The following is a 19355-nucleotide window of genomic DNA, read 5'->3' as shown; positions in this document are numbered from 1 at the left end:
AGATCATAAAATGCCACAAATGATGAAAATGTTTGCTGATGAAAAAAAAAACTGTCATGTACACACACATCCAGCGATGACACGCTGAAGAAGATAACGAATTGTAAAGCTTCTTTTCGAAGTGATTACGAATGATTTGACAAAATGTTTTGAGTAAATTATTTTGAGTGACCGAGAAGTACAAGTGTAAATAAACTGCAAAATCAAAATGAGAACGACGGTAAATAGGTGATGATCAATATAAAAACAAACACCGAAAGTGAGGGCAAACGATCCAAAAAAAAGAATAATTTCCCAAAATCACCTTGAGCATGGCCAAGTGTTTCGACTTCAGCACGTTGAAGAAATTTGTTTTTTTTTTTTTTTTTTTTTTTTTAATGAAATAATGTAATAATAATTCTCGTTTATTGTTCGTGACACCAACGGTTCATGTGCGTGTCCGCTTTGTCTTATACCAATACTAATGAGGCCGAGAGAGAAAGAGATCTAATAAAACCGCATTGTCTCATTGACTATCTGTGAGCAGCCTTTTCAAACTTTTCCGCATATGAGAAACACAATTAAATACCATAAACTGATTCTTGTTACAAGAGCCGAACAGCAATGACAGTAACGAACGTTCTTTACTACATATGTTCCGAAACCGCTTATGGTTATAAGCGCCAATGTGCCGACAAGTTGACAAGCGTGTATGCAATGCGAACCTTATTGTGGTACAAACGAGTCATTTTTAGTTTTTTTTTTTTTTTTTTTTTTTTTTGAACAAACCAGTGGTGAAAGCAAAGATTTGTTTTGAAACTAATTGGTTGAAAAATTTAAAGACAGAAAAAATAAACGAATCAGAACAGACGAAAAGATCCTTAAATCAAATACAAATATTTCATATGTCAAAATATGACTATTGAAAAATGTGAAAAGAACTGCAAGAAAAAGAAGAAAACAGTTTATTCTGTCTAATACGAAGTAATTGATAAAATTGAGCAAATTTTCGAAAATTGAATTGTTTTAGCATTGATAAAATGAATTAAAGAAAGAAATATTTCCGAACACATATAGCATAAGCGCATTGTAGCATCTCTCTGATCACGGAATCGCCAATATTTTTCTATCGAGTGTGTAATAACATGCATTAAAACAACCCACACTTCCACATGCACATGAACTGTGCAATGAATTGCATACAGTGTCGCCAAGAACATACACACACTCATCTATTGAACACTGAGCGGGCTCGATTTGTGCGCGCGGGCTACACAATGCACACGGGTACAGGCAATGTCCGAACCACCATGTATATAAAATATAATATTCGTTTAAGTAACTTTACTTCATACACAGCTCCCATATGTGTAGTTTGAGATTCGAGATAGAGGTTTCGTTTCTTTTAATTTTTCGTTACTACGATCTCTTTTCTCTCTTTCTCTCTCTGTCTCTGTTGTTGTTTCATATTTTTATTTTTTTTTTTTTTCATTTTAATTCTGAATTTTTCGTTCTTATTTTCTTCCCTCTTCGGTGTGTTACTTCTTATTTCCATTTCGATTTATTAAAAGTATAGTGTTGACTGTGACTCGGTTGTGATGCGATTGTGTGTGCATGTAAGAATGTGTATTTGGCTTATGAATGCATAATATTTGAACGTTCACATCATATTTGAGAAGCAACCGCAGCAGCGGCAGCAGTTAAAGCAACAGTATAACACAGATAGCCAAGCAGCAGCAACAGCGTCTGCAGCGACAGAAACAACCATATTCTATACGACTTTAGCGTATTATCTATCTTCTACATTAGCTTTTTCTTGGCCAGTGTTACTCATGTGTGTACAGTTTTTCGTATTCCAAATATCGTTACTTTTTTTTTCCTTCTTATTCTCTTGCTCATTCACACAATTCGTTGTATCTCGTTTTCCCCTTTCGTAGTCATTGTCGTTTCTCTTCTCATGCGCGCCCGTTCGCTTGTTCGCCCATTCTGTTTCTCTCCTTCTCTGTTGCTCATACACATAAACCCGATTGCGCCGATTAAATGTGTTTACTGGAACTCATTTTGTCTATCGGCTGTTATTCGCCTTGCTTTTTGGTTTGTAATATATGTGTACACACGGCGCGCTCTGACAAAAATCCGACACATACAATATACACAATCAGGCCCAAAGCTTCAAGTCTACTTAAGGCAACCGACTCGAACGGACGTGTGCACGAAACACAACACAATCCAATTTCGATATTCACATACAGAGAAAAATAAATAAATATTGTTATTGTGACATCTACGGCCGAACATATTTTCATTGGTTACGCGATTCATATACAAAAAAAATATATTTTTTTGTTCTTCCTTCAAATATTTGACCATTCAATCGATCAATCCTTTTTGCACGATTCATGTTCATTCGAATATCCTGGACGTGTGTGCGACCAAGTGCTGCAGTTTCTCACCTGCACACATATTTTTAACTCAATCAATTTACAACTGATTTCCGGCGAAAATTTAACATTGACTTGTATAATTATAATAGTGAATTATTATTAATTTTTTAGTTGTGCTGTTTTAAACGAATTTAATTTCATTGAAAAGAAAAATTCCACATTGAATAATGAATTTTTTGACAAAATTAACCACAAAATAATCACATTGATAAGATTTATGAGAATATAAATTGAGAGTAACTGAAAAAAAAAGAGATTATAATTTGATCGGAAAAATACCGGCATTTTTTTTTGTTGCCTGTCTACTGTGGCTTTGAAATAGAAACATTTTTTACAACAAAAAAAAAGAAGAAAAAAATAAACGCAACACTAATTTAGTGAGAAATCGATTAAAATCAGAAATAATATTGTCAAGTGTGATCATATTTTGCAAATTCACAAACTGTTCAAACAACTCTAATTACTCATCTGTCCTTCTGTGAAATTCTCATCACAAAACGGTATGTATAGATATATTTTCTTTATGTCAACTCAACTATATTATGTGAATATACAAATAGGTTCGTGTGTGTTATATTTTGCAACAAAATGACATCACGAAAATGCGTTTTTCTTTGTTCATTACGTTTGTTGATGATTCGCAAGAATTTTCTAAAGATATGCATTGATAAATTGCTTGGTCGGCGACTAATCAGTATTCATTGTTGTTGAAAGAGAAATCGTTTTCGTCATTAAAAAAAACATCTACAATTATCGCTCACCATTATTTGTGCCTTTTATCCCTTTTTTATCAAAATAATTTCGATTTTGTCCAATTTATTTTGAATTCGGAAATATAATAAATGTACTTTTTAAATGACACCAAATACTCTGCCGCAAATGTTTCTTGTAAGTAGCTGAAAATAGTAGCGAAAATTCCAAACAAATATCAGCCACTGAAATACATATCTGTCGAAAACATTGTATCGTCGAGCGCATCTATATGCTAACGCATGCAAAGCAAATAGCATTTGTTGAGATTTTATGCAGTGTTTTTGATCATAAAACAACTAGAACAACATCCAATTAATTTAATTACGTGAGAATGAATTTAACTTGTACTATATCTTAACCGATAATGGTATTGAGGGTCGGAATCGTATCGGTCGCTATCGATCCTCTTGCTTTGCAAAGAGTAAAAAAAAATATCACTAATTCTAGCAATACTGTTTTGTTGCGCGCACATAGCAAGATAAAAACAACCGTGTTAGTTTGAAAACACCTTGTTGTCTTTGTCTGTTGTGTTGCCGTTTAACTTTGGCTATTGGAAAATGAACGATAATGTAAAAAGTGAAGCGCCGCAAGGCGTTGTGTTCTAAATGATTTTGTCGTGTTTACTCGACAAATGGCAATACATATATTCAAAGAACGATCGAATGCCAAGCATCTATGGATGGTAGAGTGCATATTCCAAATGCTATTAACTGAATTGTCTTTCGGCATAAGCGTGAATGATAAAAAAAAAGAACCAAAACGACAGACATCGACACATGCACCATCGAGAAAAAAAGATCTTTTACACTTGGAGCCGTGAAAAATAACATATCCTGTAATGTCAAATTCGTATTTTCTAATTGTTTTTTGCTCACCCATTTTTACTGTGTGGCATTTCAATTTCTTTCTTTATACATTTCCGATGAATTGCCCATAAACAGAACGAAAGAACTTTCTTTGGGCATATGCACAAGAAAGAACAAATGTCTAGGCGCCAAACGTGAATAACATGAGAAAATAAACTTGAACGAAAAACACACACATACATATTTCACACGAATCACATGCAAAAAGGAGATATCGAAAGATTTCAATTAAATGGTTTATCACATTCAAAGATCCTGATCGTACACGCGCTCATATTACATTAAAATGCAAGATAATTCAATTTTAAAATTACCGTTTCTTTTTGGGTGTGCCAAAATACTAAATGTTTCTCATGGCAATGCGTGTGTCTAACGGCCAAAAACGCCAAAACAATGCCAAATTAAATATTCGACAAAGCAGCCGATGAAGAAAAAAAAACACGACACATTTCAAGTACACTTGGATATTGTAATGTAACAATGGTAAAAAAATAGACAATTACGTTAAGTAAACGGTACGAATTTCAAAAGCTATTAAAATTGTTGTGTGGATCGTTGTTCTGTTGCACTTATTATTCATTTACGTGAAGTTTTACGCGCTTTCTCATTGCCAAGAGAACTGACCTAGCGTGTACTTTGAGCGAGAGAGTGAAATAGAGACAATGTAAAGACAAATCTGGTTACTTTAAGCAAATAATGCCAAAATAAATCGGCGAGCAAGAACGAACGAGACGAAAATCGTCAAGAGCATAAACAAATAATAAGGAATCAGAGGATGCTGCCGTTGTAGCAACGCTACAGCTTTTGTTTGTATCGGTTTAATAGAGTCCGCGATGCTCAAATGCGTGTACGGTGCCATATGAATCTCAATTTATCAATTCCTATTCGCGAATTACAACAATTATACACCAAATACGCTAACCAGTGCTAACGTGCAAATGGCTTTAAACGCCATGATCACACCATACCTTTTGCCATATACAAAAGAAACAAAGTGCAGAAGAAGTTGAACAAAAAAAAAAAACAAACAATATCGAAATGGCAAACAGCACAACGTTATGCCGAAGCCAAAGTCGAATCAAGAAAGGAGCAAAAGATGAGTGCAATTGCATATTCAAAAAGAGGTGGTTTTTTACAATAACATAAATAAATTTATAATACAAATAAATCAATGAAAAAAAAGTGTGGTGCACACATAAGGAATGAATCAAAAGAAAAATATATATAGAGAGAGATTCATTATATTTTTCGGTTGAATACAGAATTTGTTGCCTTCGTTCCTCATTTTTTTTTCGTCGATTTTAGATGATGGTTTCGTTTTTTATTATTGTTCGTGTGTGTCTTTTGATTCACACTCGGCTCATTCGGGATTGTTATAAAGTAAACATATACAATGCGGCGCGGACAAAATTTGCAATAGTACAATGTCCGGGAATGGGAAAGCTCAGAAAATAAATCGATGAAAATGGGCAAAAACTAGAATTGAAATAATTTCTACTGCATATTTATGTTTCCTATGTTAATCTGTTATGTGTGTGTGTGTTGGCTGTAGCTTTTTTTCAATTCATATATTCATTCTTGGCATTGATAATAACGAACGTTATATGCTTAATACGCATTAATATTTACTTGTTACGATGATAATAATTGTAAATTCTATTTTGTAGCATGTTTCAAACCGAATCACATACACAAAACATCAAGAATTTCGAATATATGTATATATAAAAAAAAAAGAAAATAATATTTCTTCTGCTATGTATTTTACTTTTTAAGCAACAAACAATTTCAGCGCACGACGATGATCGCCGCCAAACTGGTTCAGTCCCGCTTAATTATAACTTGAAAACTGTTTCCACCAAACAAATAAAAAATAATACCAACAATGAAACGAAACCAAACAAAAAAAAATTATTATTACAATTTCGCTGAAAAATCATTGTGTGTAGAGAAGAAAATGTTTGTATATTTCATTTTCGTTGGTTTTTTTTTTGTGGAGAAAAAAAAACTGAAACAAAATTTCAAAATCAGACTAAACCGACGAGAGCTCGATGCGGCTCACTCACGAATTCTTCCACATACACACATTTTTTGAAAGATGATGGCGAAAAAAAGACACACCGAAAAAGAATGGGCGAAAGAACAACACACAACTTCTAAAATTTGTTTCGTCTTCACTTTACGGCAAAGATAATCATCATTCTCAGCTCTATCACATACAATTTGTACTTTCCTTAAGCCACACACACATGCATACGTACTTCGAAATATGTCTTTCTTTCTCTTTTGATGTGTGTATGTCTCATGAGCGAACGCGATTCAAATGAAATCCGTTTTGGAAACAGTGAAAATGTTCGCCTACATAAGTTCAAAGAGCCATTAAAATGGCTCAATGCTGAATTGCAAATACTTATCGATAAAATAGTTTAATAACAATAATCGCTAATAATACATTTTCGTGTTTTGAGCATATTTCTTTTGAACTTGAGAGAATTCCAGCAAATCAAATTGTTAACAGAACAAATGGTCAGCGCGTCGTCGTCCAAAAGCCATATTACAGTAATTTTTTTTGCCTATTTTTTTTTGCTCTGGGAGAGATAACAATATGCGATGCACATTTGTAGTGCAAACACGGCACAATGGACACTGTGTCATAGGGGTCTGGCCGGTTGAATCACGTCTATTTTGTGCACCGTATGATCCAAACTAACGATGCCAAATTCACACAAGATATGACCATAGTCAACCAGCTACAGAGTCACACGTACAAGATCGATCATTATCTCCTTCTTTCTCTCTCGCTCTCTCTCTCTCTCTCTCTCTCTCTCTCTCTCTCTCTCGTAATGACTTGGCATATAAAGAATGTGGCATTGCTTACGTGCTGATTGGACGAATCATCCCTCTCGCACTGGAATTAAAAAAAAAACGTTTTTTTTACTCTGCCACATATATGGAGAGAGATGTCATCCGAAATCCAACTGAGAGAAAAACGAACAAAAAACAATAGCATTTGCTCATTATTCTAAACGAATTTCAATGTTTGCGTGCATATTTTGTGAGTGAATTGTGTAAAAGACTCATTTAGGCCATAAGAATCGTAACGTTTTTTGTCTTGTATCGATTTTAAATGGTGTGTTCATACTTAACATTTTCACATGCAGTTAGCAAATCATACCGAACGATTTTTTTTTCAAATACATTTTTTTCCGCGTACGTATATACAAACGATTTTTTGTTTCATTTACATTAAATCTTCGACCCGAAGCCGTTTCATTTATTGATATTATCTATTTTAGTTTAGGTAGTTTTTTTAACACTCGTGCTCACCCAGTGATGCTGTGCAACCAACACATATACGGTACAGAAAACAAAATGAAACAAAAAAAAAACCACTTGCAATTTGCTTATCTAATATGCGTATCATTGTTTTTCCATGGTACTGAAGACAAAAAAAAAACTTGTAGAAAAATCGGACATAATCGTTCAATAGAGTGAACATTTAAAGTAGTATGTAGTTATATTGAAAAGACCATAGATTTGTGAATTGCCAATTGCAATAATTGTGAATGTTGGGTGTGCTGGTAATTCGGTTTTTGAATATGTGGCAAATATTCGCTTTGTTTTGTGTGTGTAATGTGTAGTCATCGTGCATGGTGCCACTGCAAACAAACAAATAACGAAATATAGTATGTTCACAGTTTTGTCCTGATATCACGAATCTAGCCAGCGACAAAACGAATGTTTTGGATGATAGAAGCGAACAAGACAAACTAAACGAACGACTATAATTCAAGAGCCAAACATATATGTATGAAATTTTTGATTTTGTAACACAATACACAACGGCTCCCAACATGAAATTGAACAAGATGCACGTTGTTGGCGCTGGACTCTTTTTTCACATATGGTATTTTGGTGCTGCTGATGCTGTCGCATTTCATATAAATATGATCGCGAGATCTTTCTCCTTTTTTGTTCGTTTTTTTTTCTATCTTGCAATGTGCTTGCAATTTGCACACGAAAACCTCTGAATATATTTAAAACGAAAAACGTGCCTTTGATTTCGCATCTTTTCTCAACATGGTTTTGATTGCTTTTGTTATTGTTACCGTACCAACAGAATGAGCGATTTATTTCTACATCCCAATCTACACAAACACACACGCACACATACACACTCACACCACACACAACCATTAAATGAGCAACGCTTTTTTCCCATCTCGTTTCTATTTCATTTCATTCTTTTTTGTGGCCATAACGAATGGCAAAAATATTCTAGTGCACATCCTTTCTCTCTATGAAATCGCAAATATCTCATAAATTCGTTTTGGGCTCACACCTGAACGGATCATCACTGAAATGCATCGCTCATATTTCTGAAGACAAGCAAAAAAAAAACTGAAGAATTTTCTATAAATTTTATGATCATTCATAGCTTTTCGAATGGAAATCGAACCGAAACGTAAACTACATTTGATATTTTGCCGCACCTTCAAACGGCTTCTTATGTAACGAGACAAATAGAAAATTGAAAATCAGAAGGTAATTTTCGGAAAAAAGAGAGAAAACTTTAATGAAAATATAGTAAATTCTATTTCAAAATAATGCTCATGAAGAAAGGTCACTTAAATTATTGTATTGCAGCTTTATAAGTAATTTTGACCATTTAACATTTATTCGTCGGAATTATCCGAAAAAGTCATGTTGAACGTTCAATTATTAATTTACATTTATGCTGCAGTTTATTTCTTGATTATTTTTCCCTTTCAATGGCTCTTTTTTCAATAGTTAACTCAATTCAATCATCCATTCAACATGTATCCCGTTTTAAATTAAATAGAAATGGAAGTAACGATGAAAACATCGAAATGGAAGTGGCATTAGAACGTTATGTGTATATAATGCATGATAATTCATCAATATACCGAAACAATCATTTCAAGCGGAATAATTCTGTATATTTGTTTCCTTTTGTTTTGCGATTTTGTGCAAAAGAATATTTTTGTATGTTATTAAAACCGATGTTGAGAATACTCCAAAACTATAATATGAGTCTGATTAGAACCGTAAGATGAATGTGCTCGTGATTCGCAAAAAAAAAGAAGGAAAAACAAAACTGAATTGAAAATCGAATGAAATAAACAAACAAAGAAATAGAAAAAAAGCGAAAATGAAAACATGATGAGATACAAACGAACTGTCGAATCCGAATAATTCGCTCAATGAATAATTCATTTAATATTAAATTGTGAATAAATGCGATTTATTTTGCTGAATCGAATGTGCAATTTCAGGGCGAGATATTTCGTTTTCACATACTATTGAGCGAGAAGAAAAAAAGTACATCCCGATGATAGTTGCAATCTGATATAAAATCGACGAAAGAGAATAACGATGAATTGCATTGCACTGCAGTGCTTCTCTCTCCCTCTCTCTCTGTGTGTCTTCCTCTGCGTGTGTGTCTCTGTCTCAGCTCGGTACAATATGCGTACGCGGTGGTTAACAACCTAACAAAACAGCATCATAGCATAAATAGAGATTGAGTGAGTGCATTGTCCATGCATTTTTCAATAGAGATTGGATTCTAATCATGAACGTGCTTGGGCAAGACTGTTAACCGCAAATCGATTAAAATAAATCGCTGCATAAACAATGATCGGTCGTCGGCAATTTTCATTTGGTGTGTCTTGCTCGCTTGTTTACCCATCTCTCTTCTCCTTTCACGCGTCCCGATCATTGCCATGTTGATCGTATTTAACGATATTGGTATTTGATAACGATTAGCCCATTCCTTTTGCATCGGCCTTCGCTATCGTCTAGAACAATCAAGTTACATCAGTATATTTTTCATGTCTCTCTCGCTCTCCCATTTTTTTTTGTGTGTTCATTTACAAGCAGATGAGAGAATAATTTGAATAAAAGTGTTTGAAAGAAGTCACATAAACCAGCAAAAGAGGAGAAAGAGATTCATTCTTATCTCATAATAATTTGCCCAATTGATTAGTGAAATGCTTTGCATGTTCGATCGCAAGTGTGTGTGTGCTCGTGCGTTCGCGTACTCGACTTTACAATGAACGCTGCACATAACACGAACGGGAGAATGAAGCGATAAAAAAGAACCGAAGTAACAGTCAAAGTACTCAAAAGACGAGATACGTTCCTTATCAGTTTTGTATTCTAAATTGATCTAATTCTGACATGTATAGCGTACACTAGCAAAAGACTATTACAACAGTCTAACTTTGAATCAACTCGGTTGCGATGGAAAATCCTGCTTTCGATAGAGGCAATATAAACTATATTGAATATTTGTGTTCTGCTGTCGCTGCTGCTGTTGTTGTAGTTGTTGTTCATAAAATCGGAAGAGTTTTATCGCTTTATGTGCTCGTACGCATTTGATAGCAACGCAAGACACGAGATCAACAACAACAACAAACATGTTAACAACAAAACAACGAAAGAAAAAAAAATGAAATCGAATTGATGATTGTTCAGTTCTCAAATCGATCTTGTCTTGAGCGCTTACTTGCATTCCAATATATTCCGAATTTTGTTATGATTTGTGTGGTATGGCATTAAATTCTGAAAATTTCCACAAGTATGCATAGAAAGAATGGTTTGGACTGCGTGTGCTCGTTGAAAAGCCATAAATAAAATTGCAACGAAAAATTTATCAGATTACTTGTGTGAGTAGTGAACGAAATAAAACCCAAAAAAAATAATAACAATAAAAGCGATTGGAATGAGAGAAAAAAAACAGTTCACACATATTCAATGCATCCGAACTCAGTCGCTTTAGAATATGAAGCTTTTTGGTTCAGGAGCGCGCACAGAAAGACACAAGACCAACTGAACGCGCGCAACCACACCAACACGGAATATATAGATGAAAAACAAAAACTATCTCAACTTCAAGAGAATTAAAATGCATTAAACATCTCTAAAATTATACGATCACCCGTGTTTCGATACCAATTTTCATATGCTGTATGAGCGCATAGTGTGTGTGTGTGTCTGGAGTGTACACCAAAGCGAGAGAAACCAAGATACTTTGTATGATATCACTCGAAAACAAAGGAAACGATACACACAACCCAAAAGACATTGTTGCATTCGTAACGGTATACAAAGAAATTAAAAAAAAAACACAAGCACACTATCTGTCCAAAAATGAAACAAAATGAATAAAAAAATGAACTTTGTTTCTATCAACAAGAGCACACTTGAACCAAAGTGCGAGAGCCTTTGTTCTTCTCCTGGGGTATGTCGAATGCGCGCAATTTTGTGATGGTCTTTTGGTTCTTTATTACCATGGAAAGCGAGATAGTTAGCGACAGACGGAGAGAGCAAAGGGGAGAGAAAGCATTCTTGAAGGTACAAACGTGTGACCATTATTCCATACACGTTCAATATGATGCGTTATTAGAATTTAATCATTTCGAGAAAGCCACAACTTAGCTCCAGAACGGACGGACAATCATCTCGATGATATTGTGTCTCCGTCTCGTTCTCGGTTCCAATGTACGTTGCCATCATCATCAAATTTTCTTTTTTTTATTCATTTCTTTTGTGTGGTGTGTGTGTATGTGTATAAGTTATCAGTGCATCATTGGGAGAGTCTCCATGTGCAGATTCAAAAGATTCATAGCGCGACACACAGTGCAATGTGACTTTCTGTGATCACCTTTCGATAGTCAGCATCTTTGTCTCGTAATCATTGTTGTTAAACAAGCTAAATAACCGTAATTTGAGTTGGGCAACAAGAGGGATGCATTAGAGAGTAAAGAAGAAGAGAAAGAGAGAGAGAGAGGAAAAAAGCCAAAGCGAAGAATTATGAGTGTGTATGTAGTTGATAGAAGGAACTATAACAAATCCGCCCGTAAGGCCATTCAATTTTTCGTTTCGATGGATTAAAAAAGAGCGTGTGTAACCAAAAGCCATTTGAAGCATTTCATTCGTTGTATGTGTGTGTGTATGTGATTTTGAAATGGTTTTTGTTGTTCGGCTGTGCCAAAGTTTGCACAAAATCTATTTTGTCCGCATCCATACGCCATACCATATATAACGATGATTTATTAGAAAATGATATTGGATATTGTTTTATATCACGGTTCGGTTCTAATGTTGTGCTCTTTCTTTCTATCTATCTAACTCCTCGTTGATTTTCTGCGCTTAATCTGGCAATTTGTGACTTCTTATAATTGTGTACATTCTAAATCGTTTAGTTTGTCTTTTGTCTATCGTTTGTTCCTTTTCATAAGCGTTGTTGATGTCGATGTTGATGTCCATTGCCGTTGCATTGATGCAATTGAACTTATTCCAACGATTGAGATGGACTCCCTTTTCGCATTTTATAGATTGCATTGCATTTTTGACACGCTCGATTCATTCGATCCCCGATATATGTGTACGATTTTTATTTAACCTGTTCTAACCTCAGGCATATTGTGATTTCTTTTGTTCTTTCTCTGGATTCTCTTTAGCTCTTGAGCACAACAAAAAGGCCCCATTTCAATGAATTCGAACTCGTTGGGAACACATTACGGGAAATTTTCAATTGTGAATGAATAATCATAACGCGGCAGTTACTTTAAAGTTAATCTCCTCTTTTTCCGTGTGCTACTAACCACTTCGATTGTTATCAGCATTCATTCGCTCACGGAGTTTAAATGTGGAAATTTGATGAAATGATCGTTATTGCGAAAACAAATTGAAGATAATCACTATGGCATTTCAGTTGGTTTTAATCGCGGCGAGCAATTTTTTCTTTTGTTTTCCATGTGACAAATAACACATGTTTGTTTAGATTCAACCGAAAAAAGAAGCAACATATTCTTTTTTCTAAATCATATCTTTTGGAATGGCAGAAATCAATGCAGGCAATAATGATTGATTCATATTCACCATTGATAGATGTGTACACGTACTTAGTAAAAGATACCGTTCAAATATTGCATATCGATTTATGGTAATAACAATCTTTCAACAAGTAAATCAACTTCCATCAACACCATATCATTCGACGATCGAGTGCAGTGTGTGTATATTATTGTTTTTGCCTGCTCTCAACGAATAGAGTTCATGATTTCGCGCCAGCGCGTACATCAATATATCAAAAATGACTGTATATATATCTTGACACGGCTCCTAACCATCATTCTCATGTCGTTCGCGCACAGTAAGGCGAAATCCACTGACATAAAGTGCACACAAACTTGATATGTGATGGGTTTCTTTTTTATTCAATGTTCGGCTGTTCACTCGTTTGCTCTGTGTCTGTTCGATAATCGGTCGTCGAGCGCATATAATATATCGAAAGAACATCATATATCCCAAAACGATCAAGTACATGCGATATTAAGCATAATCATCTCTTTGAAATACTACAATTATTTGAGTAATGATTAAAAGGGAATACGTGTGTTCACTAGTTTTGGCCCGATTGTTTGTTGTTGACGTGATGTGATGTGTGTGTGTATGCTTGAGTTTCGTTTGTTTTGTATGCTTGATTTCAACTCTTTTTTCATCGGTCGATCGGTTCAATCGATGTTGGATTGCACCTTCTTTTGCAAAGAAACGAGCAAGATAGAACGGAGAAGAAGAAGAAGAAGCATGAATTCACTTTAGTTTCCATATGCCATGCCATGCGCTATGATCGATATTATAGAGTATGCGATGAAAATTGTTTCTGGCTTGCGAATCACACAATGCCCACGGTGCACGTGAGTTTTCAAAGGCATATCGAAATGGATGATTACGAGATGACGACGCAGAAGTATGCCTGAATGCACGATTTCGTTAGATTGGCGATTTTATTTAGCGGTTGTGCGGTCATATCTTGTGCTGAATATGCCGATTCTATTGTTGTGATTTCTTCTCTCCGTTTTTTTTCTTTTTTTTTGCTTTCATTGCCTCATTTTCATTTCACGTCGCATCCAAAATCGAAAAATATTCCGTAACTAATGCAAATAGGCATCAGCTAGAGGCCTTTGATAAATCGATTGACGAACAGCGCCTAATTTTTTTATTTCGTCGATACGATATGATTTCATATGATAATAGACCAAGAGCCACTCTAACAAGTAACTTTTTTTTTTGCTTTATGTCAGAAAACTATATTGAACCATGCAGCTAGACATACACTTAACAAATAATTTTACGTCTGTCATTACAGCCACCCACTTCGCGAAATCTGCACTATTATTCGCGGATAGAAAACACATCAATTAATAAAGCGAGCTCCATGTTTGATTTTCTGGAATATATTTTTTCTTTGCTCAAAGATTCTTCGATTAAAATTTCTGCATGAAATTCCGCATTGTTTACAAAATCTGCATGAATGAATTATGTAAAAAAAAAATAACAACTTTTTTGTCAGCTTTATGTCTGAAATTTTAAACATCGATTTTTTATCATAAAATAACACTAAATTATAAAAATCTGCACTTAAATACACATATTTATTGTTTTCTGCATAAACAAAATTACATGTTTGTATATATTGAAAACACTCAATATGACACATTGAACGCACTCATTTGAGCTGTCAAGCAACATTTCCATATACACAAACATGTAATTTTGTTCATGCAGAAAACAATAAATATGTGTATTTAAGTGCAGATTTTTATAATTTAGTGTTATTTTATGATAAAAAATCAATGTTTAAAATTTCAGACATAAAGCTGACAAAAAAGTTGATAGTTTTTTTTACATAATTCATTCATGCAGATTTTGTAAACAATGCGGAATTTCATGCAGAAATTTTAATCGAAGAATCTTTGAGCAAAAACAAAATGTATTCCAGAAAATCAAACATGCAGCTCGTTTTATTAATTGATGTGTTTTCTATCCGCGAATAATAGTGCAGATTTCGCGAAGTGGGTGACTGTAATGACAGACGTAAAATTATTTGTTTAGTGTATGTCTAGCTGCATGGTTCAATATAGTTTTCTGACATAAAGCAAAAAAAAAAGTTACTTGTTGGAGTGGCTCTTGGTCTATAATATTCAATGAATTGGTTGAGAAATGTCGGACAATTTTCTATTCACATTGCCGCCATTCATGCTCAAATAGATTAATATACTCAGTGGTTATTATTAGAGAGGGAGGAAAAATGATTTTTAATATAATAAGTTTTTTTTTCTTGTATTTTTCCATTTTCAATGTCAAAAGACGCCAGCAACGATAATTCATCAGAAAATTTGCTGATAAAATCAAAGCTGATCAGTAAAACGCAATCTAATATAAATTGAACTTAAGAATAGATGCCCATTTTTATGTGAAAGAAATCAGTTAATAGATCTGCCATGTAATTTGTTGTGGAAATCTTTTTCCTATTTTCTTATCATACTAACGTCAGCTGGTTGTTGTTGTACAAATGACGGCAGTTATGATAATCGGTAAGAGGATAATTTCAATAATTTTCAAACCAGATTTCGAACATTTTTTTTTTATCGAAACCCATTTATCTCTCACTCACTCAAGATTGTTCATAGCGTGAGATTCAACGAAGTTTATTATAACCAGTGTAAAAATAAACGATTCAAGTACTTGATACCAATGACACATTTGGACAAAAAAAAAACACATATAGTCGATGAATCGATGATTACATTCATATCTTCTTTTGATGTCGAAATCATTATTCATGCATAAGGAACTGAAGTTAATTTTCATTTCCTTATCGAAAAACTATTTGTTTTACACAGCGCTGCTGCATTAAAAGAAAAAAAAGAGACAAAATAAGTAGAAAGATTTCTTAGTTCTTTTAAGTTAAGTTTTAGTTAAGGCCACTTTACTCAAGACGCGACTCATGATCATATAAACATGAGAGAGATCAGTTTATCATCAATTTCTAAACTTCTGTCGATATGATCGAGCCGGGTCCGGCACGAATAATACATACACCAGAATATCTCATCGAAATGACAACAACAGAATCGAAAATTGATAAATGAAATAGTATCCGTTGTTACGATCCATTCATGCCCGTTGAAAGTTCAATGGATGTGCATACGTACAAACGAGCAACAGAGAAAAAGAAATAGAAATAGAATGAACAACAACAAAAAAAAAACGGAGAGCTGTGAAAAGAGATAATTTTTTTCATCGTTTTTCGTATTTAATTTTATTCTAGAGCATTCAATTATTGTTGTGTTTATATTTTCTTCATGAAAAAAAAAATTCATAAAAATGTTTTCCTTTTCTTTCTATTCGCGGTGTATATGTCTGCAGAATGTGTTAAATCTATTGAAAGATAGATATGTACATATTTATATACGTGTATGTTCATTTTTCCTCATTCTTTGTCAATTTTGCTGGTAAATCGATGCAGGAAAAAAAATCAAAAGGGTTACAAAATACAAATGAAATAAAGAAAAACGATAACAACTTATTTCGAGATAAATTCTGTCTCTTAGTCCATATTTGAATGTGTGCCCATTTTTTTTTTCATGCAAACGCGCGAGAGAGCGAGCGAGAGCGAAAACGGTGCTGTTAGATTTGATTCATGACTCAAAAAGATGAAAAAAAAGAGCAAACCGAATGGAGAACAAAGCATTTCTCTATCGACATTGCATGTTTGAATCGTAAATGAGCACACGAAATATAAATAGCCTCCTAATACAACAAAAATATTAATGATTTGATCAGTTGATTTCGTAAGGATGATTTATATACGTCTCATTGTATAATTCTATTGTTATTTACCGTTGTAGTTGTATGCATTTAACGGATTTTCTACACTCTTCATCTACACATTCACCACCATTGAATGTCACAATAACACAAAACGCTCACAAATTTATGATCGCTTTTGATTTCAATGGATATTATAAAATCCAAGATTCTGGCATTTTCTATTTGTTCTAGTGAAAAAAAATTGACACACATATCCTCTATTGCTTGAAAAATTGATTGTGCGCCACTTCATATTTACATCAACGATTAATTTCTGTTTCATGATTTATGATCATTTTGTTCAATCTTTTTTTATTTTCATTTCATTCGAATGAAATCACTTTCTTCAGGTTGTCATATTTCCTTTCCCATTCATTCTTCAAGGATGCGCGTTACGAAAAGATCCAGTTTGTATTCACTTTAGAAGCTATACTTTAACTCAATATTATTTGATCGAGACTATTTTTTTTCTAAGAAAATTGCCATTTATCAATATTCAATTAAATTCCAATAATCGCAGTAAATAAGAGAAAATAATAAGTCAACGTGTATTTCATGGTTGATGCTTGAATCAGAAGAGAAAATGAGACCTTAATTACTGCAAATAATACGATTATATACGTGTATATCGATGAACAATAAACGGGCGGGTGAAACGATGTGAAAATGAAGTAAAAACTGGCAATGATCGGACGCGAGTTACTATAAAGTGTGCATTGTGTAAAGAAGAAGAAGAAAAAAAGGAACGAACGAAACAACTAAAAAACAGGCGGAAAGTCTCGCACTGAACAACTGAATCTAATAGCCGAACAAAGCACAAACATGATATGGAAAATATGATAATTCACTTTAATTCATTGATTGTTTATTCATTAGTCATAACATCGCATTTTGTGGCAAAACGTATTGAATTTTTGAGCCGGAATGTAGCAGCCGGAGCGTACAAATCAAATGAAAGACAAAGAAAAGAATAAGAAGAAGTAGAAAAAAAACAACAAACCTAACGTATTACCGATTTTTCTGTTGTAGGTATTCATTCGATTCTCTCTCTGTGTGTGTGTCAAAGTGTGCGCGATTCGTTTGCGATGTTCATTTAAATGTGCTTATTTCTCTTTAAATTCCGTTTTTCTTTTGCTTTTATTGTGCAACACCGAATGAATGATGCGCGTGCGCGCATTTAATTATTCCTATTGCTGAAATTGTGACTGTGCGCTATTTTGCTTCTTTTTTCCATTTTTAATTTTATTTTCAATTTATCATCCATTGTAGATATATGATTGGTGTGTTGTGTGTCGTGTGACAATGTATCAATTCTCTCTTTCTGTCACTGTACAGTTGGCTGATCAAACACATAAAGTGAAAGAGAGACGTTTCCACATAAGACTCATAAAGAAAGAACAAACAAAACCAACATACACCACACACAAAAAAAAAACAACAAATGCAAATACCATTTTAATACACAAACATATATAAATATTCGCATAAACAAAGTCTATTGAATTTTGATTGGTTCGGGCAAATCGTCCAATCGGCTGCGATGTAGATAAGAAAAACCTCGTTTTTTTTGCGCACCAACAACAATAGTAAATGTTATAAAAACCAATACGTTGCGTAGTGGTGGACGTTTGATTTATTCACTGTTGAATGCCCAATGTTTCATATGTGCGCGAATAGATTGTGTGTCTTTGTATATGTGTGGTTGTGTGTCATGGTGTGAATGATCGTGATATTTTTTTTTATTTTCATATATTAACCGCTTGTCAATTTCAATGAATTTACTTAATTTCATTAATTATGCGACGACCGAGCGATACCGTCTCATATACTATACAATTCGACGGCAATTCGGTTTGGTGTTCATTCTTTCAATCATTCATTTTCGAAATTTGAAATTTCATGTGTCGACTTTTTGGATGAAATTTCAAGAGAATTTACTTTAATTGCATTTCATAAAAGCATTTTTATTGCATAGTTCATTATAAAGGACTGGTCGATTCATCAGATAGTATTCTGCGTTGTTGCTCATTTCATTTGATTGCTTGATTTCTAAGAAGAAGAAGAAGAAAAAAACAATTAAAATTACAAAATCGAATTGTGAATGTTTTATCAATGAAAGAATGAAAAATACCGAGACTTACAACTAAAATGATGAGTCTGAAGAAAAAGGGCTTGCTGTTTATTCTGTTCCTTGTTAAATCACTTCCAATTACATGAATTTTTACAAGCGAATAGACATACAAGACTCTTCAATTCGCCGATGTATTTTCTATGTTCGGAGTTGTTTTTTTTTTCTTCGTCTTTTTAGCGCGCGCTTACCATCTCATTCACTCACCTGGCCGTCGTGCGAAAGAGCAAAGATTTACGATTGCAAATATTGTGAAGCCACAGGTGGTCAAGAATAAGAGATGAATAAAAAATAAAAGCGCGTGCGATATGTGTATAATACATAAACAAATATTGATCATTTGAACAGCGGCCAATTGTGCGTTCCATTCATGGGATTGAATTTTGCGCGCGGTCAACATCTTCACCGCTTACATACTCCTGAAATATTTTTCATGCTTGCGATCCACTCTCTTTCTCTCTCTCTCTCTCTCTCTCTCTCTCTCTCTCTCTCTCTCTCTCT

The 19355-nt window shown here is 34.0% G+C and overlaps 1 protein-coding gene across 2 annotated transcripts in view; it reads left to right on the top strand.

The window, feature by feature from the left end:
- The window catches only part of LOC116352350 (protein N-terminal asparagine amidohydrolase), a 43927-nt gene that overhangs the window by 6570 nt on the left and 18002 nt on the right, over positions 1 to 19355 (top strand). The window contains exon 1 of one of the 2 annotated variants that reach the window (XM_031784873.1): positions 2147 to 2923. The exons of the other annotated variant lie outside the window; for it this stretch is intronic. The gene's annotated coding sequence lies outside the window, so the exon portion shown is untranslated. Of the gene's footprint in view, positions 1 to 2146; positions 2924 to 19355 lie in introns of those variants that run through there. 2 annotated transcript variants of the gene reach the window in all.

This window comes from Contarinia nasturtii, unplaced genomic scaffold, assembly GCF_009176525.2.
Source record: "Contarinia nasturtii isolate CC-2019 unplaced genomic scaffold, AAFC_CNas_1.1 Cnas_scaffold_187, whole genome shotgun sequence".
In the NCBI taxonomy this organism is placed as follows: Eukaryota; Metazoa; Arthropoda; class Insecta; order Diptera; family Cecidomyiidae; genus Contarinia; species Contarinia nasturtii.
The sequence above is the reverse complement of the archived record's forward strand: the minus strand, read 5'-3'. Positions and strand labels throughout refer to the sequence as shown.